General features: G+C 34.6%; 1 pseudogene; it reads left to right on the forward strand.

Annotated features, from left to right (window-relative positions):
* The first annotated feature begins 2,983 nt into the window (after positions 1 to 2,983).
* LOC114053771 lies at positions 2,984 to 3,532 on the forward strand (annotated as a pseudogene).
* The last annotated feature ends 569 nt before the right edge of the window (positions 3,533 to 4,101 follow it).

Genomic DNA, 4,101 nt, shown 5'->3' on the forward strand with positions numbered 1-4,101 from the left:
GGAAAATACAAGGATTTTTTTTTCTTTATTTTTTAAAAATATAGTAAAGTTCAAGAGAAAGTAATGGTAGTTTTTTTTTTAATTTTAACAGTTATGGAAGGGGTGATCTATAAACCATTTTCCCCAAAACAAAGTAACAAAGAGTAATAACTTAAAATATAAATATAAATTTTGATTTCAAAAATAAAATGTTAAAATAATTCTTTTTTTCTTCAATTCATTTCAAAAACCAAAAATAAAATGAAATAAAAATGTCAATGGTGATGGATACCTTCAAAGTTAGTGGTCATACCTGTTTATATTGTCTGCTACTCAGCAGCAGGAAGTCTAGCTTGTTAGTATCTTTAGCCTCTCCTATCAAGGACATTGACTAAGAATCCTCTGAGGTGAAAAAGGAGTTTTAGTGAGCACTTTTGTAGGAAGTGATTACATGCTGCTGAAGGGTAAAAAGTGATTCAGTGTTTTCTCTAATTGACACAAACAAGGCCAGCCTTGGAGCCTAGGAGAATGGTCACAGACAAAATATTTGCATCATAATCCATGACCATGTTTTAGCAAAGAATTTCCACCTTGGAAAACAGCAACTGGCAATAATAGCAAAGAGGTTGAAATTAGGTGAAGGCACAGGAGTTAAGTCATTAAATTGTGTCCAGAGGAAGACAGTCATGATGAAAGAGGAACTAGAGTCCTTGCAATATGAAGAAATGTTGAAGGACATGGGAATGTTGATGTTGGAAAGCATATTATTTGGGTGGGGAGAGCAGGGGGAGATACCTACCTTCAAATATTTGAAAGATAGTAGGAAGCGAAAAGGAATAAGACTTGTTATATTTCATTCTGGAGGGCAGATGAATGGATAGAATTCACTAAAATAGATCTGTTCAGTGAAAGAGAAAACTTTCTAACATAAGAGTTTAAAAGTGGAATGAGACAACACAGTGAGTTTTCCAGCAAAGTGCAGAAGATGGCACAGCAGATAAAGTGCCAAGCCTGGAGTCAGGAAGACCTGAATTCAAATTTCATACTTAACTGTGTGACCTTGGGAAAGTCACTTAACTCCTGTTTGTCTCAGTTTTCCCATTTTTAAAAGGAGGATAATAATAATCCTTATGTAATAGGGATTTTGTAAGGATCAAATTGGGTAATATTTGTAAAGTGCTTACTTGGCACAGTACATGCTACATAGTGCTACAGTTATTATTATTATTATGATGATGATGATCATCATTATTACTGAAACTGAAATGAGTGAACAACATAAAGCTGGAATGTAGAATATATGAGGATAATTATATAATTGTAAAGGTAAATCCAATTATGGATACAAGGTTAGAGAGTTTGGACTTAATATGGATTTCATTTATTTTATTCATATTGGAGTCATTATTCTTTTTTTAAAGAGCAGTGATATAATCAGAGCTATGAATTAGGAATATTATCTTGCAAAGAGAAACAGAAATTAAAGACACAAAATAGGAGGTTGCTATTAGAGTATAGACAAGACTTAATGAACTTGCTTGAATTAAGGGAGGTATCACTGATTGGAATGATAGGAGTGGTTATGATATGTATTTCAGAGATAATACTGTTAGAATTTAATGTTTGTATGTGGAGAGTTTTAGAGGGAGAGGAAGGAAAGAATTGATTAAATATTATTGTAATTTCAAGTTTGATTGTGAGAATAAATAAAGCTAGGGAAGTCCACAGGAGAAACAGTTTTGGGGGGAAATGTTGATTCTGTTTGTGGCCATTGTTTGATCTGCTGACAGAACATGCACATTGAGATATTTGGTACAACATTGGAGATGTATGTAAGGTACTCTAAAAAAAGAGAGACTGAGGACTTAACCTCCTAGGGTGGATAGTGGAAGTCATACTCATGAAAATAATTTCATCAGCAGAGATTGGAGAAAGAATGGAAGAGAATCAAAGACAAAAGATATGATTAATACTTCAATTTATAGAACAAGTATAAAATGAGCCAGTGAAGGTTGCAATTGAGTAGTTGCCCATTCTATATGGAAATTGTCATTCATATTAGACTTCTAACTTTCCTCCTTCCATCTTCTTCTAATCATTGAAACCAGGTGTCTTGCTAAAGGCACTACACTGTTTGGGGTACATGCCTAGCAGCGACTGGAAAGTGTCCTAGAAGATGAGGACTTGGGCTAATATCCTTTCCTTTGTATCCTTAATCAGGTAATATACTTACTTATCTGTTACAGGCTTCACTTTCCATACTTGTTAAAGGAGGGAATTGCACTAGAAGGCTTCTGAGGTGCCTGACAGTTCTAGTATAGTATCCTGTAGTATTTTAGTCACTTTCTTAGCATAAGTCCAAATTGCTTGGACCAATTCACGACTCTGCTAAGGGTACATTAGTTTATCTGCTAAGATATGCCTACATATCCATTATCTCTCCAACATATACTATTCCTTTTTCTGTTGCCTTTGTCTTTCTGCTATGCATAAGGAGATATCTTTCTTATTTTGATTTTCATTTCTCTTAATATTCACAGTTATAATACATCTTTCATGTTTAATTTCATGTTTCATGATTAATAAGGTGTAATTTTTTGTCAGAGAACTTTTTTTTTAAATTCACATCACTTGATCAGTATATATTTAGAGAATACTGCAGTACTACTTTTTGTGTTGATCCTATATTTCATGGATATCAAGCCTTAACAAAGCTATTCAATGTAACAAAAAAATTTCCCTAATAGATAACTTCCTTTATCATGTTACTTGAACTATTTCCTAATTTTTAATATTTTTATATTGATACATTTCAGTTTTACATGATTAACCTACTCCAACTCTTGGACTAATTTCTTATAACTAAAAATAGAGAAAAAGAGGAAAAGAATTAGTTCATGAAAATTAACCAAAACACTTTATATGTAGTATTTCTCCCTTATGGTCCCCAGCTTCAGTTTAAAAAATAATAACAGGTTCCTGGACTGCCCTGCTCCCAGAGAAGATGGAACTGCAAGTGGCCAGAAGCGTGCAGGTTGCTGCCTCTTCCCTGTGGGGGAGGCCTGGGCTGAGACCCCTGGGTCCCTGACCTCACTCCCAGCCACCTCAGGTCCGCTGCCGCTGTGGATCCCCTCCCTTCCTAGCGGCCACCATCTCCCAGGGTCTCTGCACTAGTGCCTTGTGACTCGCAGTTCAAAAATTCACAGACAAGCATGAATGGATATCAACTGAAAATGGTATTGGAATGGTGGGAATCAGCAATTTTGCACAGGAAGCATTGGGAGATGTAGTTTAGTGTAGTATTCCAGAAGTTGTAACAAAATTAAACAAACAAGATGAGTTTGGAGATTTGGAAAGCGTGAAAGCTGCCGATGAACTCTGTACTCCACTAACAGGAGAAGTAACTGAAATTAATGTAGCTCTTGAAGAAGACCCAGGACTTGTCAACAAATCTTGTTATGAAGATGATTGGCTGATCAGCAACCCTTCAGAACTTGATGAACTGATAATTGAGGATGAGTATGAGAGATACATAAAATCCATTGAGGATTGAACACAGGATCTTCAAGTAAATTAGCATAAGAATACAGCCCAGTATAGTTTTTTTTTCCTAAATTAGTAGTATATGGAAGGTTAGCAACTTTAACACTTCTGAAATAATACCATGGCATGGAAAAAAAAATCTTAACTACTCAAAAATGAGTGGATAAAAATGTTTTTTACTATTTGCACCTTTTGCACAACTTCTTCTTAGTAATTTCAATTTAGTGTCTGTCAAGTTCTGAATCCATTGCATCATGTGTAGTAAAAATGAATTCTAAGACCATGTACTAACACAAAGATAGAATTTTATCTGCAAAAAGCCTTAAATCAGTAATGTTGTAGTGGCCATTCAACTCCATCCATTATCAGTTTTGTTCAAAATGCATTCGGTTTTCTCTACATGGAAATAATTTACTGAGATCAGTTAGGTCACTGGTGTCAGATGCAGAACAATACCAACTTAATTTTTTAATAAACTGCCTGACTGAAGTTATTTTATACAGATCAAGCTTCAGCCCTGCAGCAGAATAGGTAATGAAATTTAATAAACTTTTTAAAAACCCTGAAAAAAAACAACAA

The sequence above is a fragment of the Vombatus ursinus genome, unplaced genomic scaffold (genome assembly GCF_900497805.2).
Source record: "Vombatus ursinus unplaced genomic scaffold, bare-nosed wombat genome assembly UNPS02014812.1, whole genome shotgun sequence".
NCBI lineage: Eukaryota > Metazoa > Chordata > Mammalia > Diprotodontia > Vombatidae > Vombatus > Vombatus ursinus.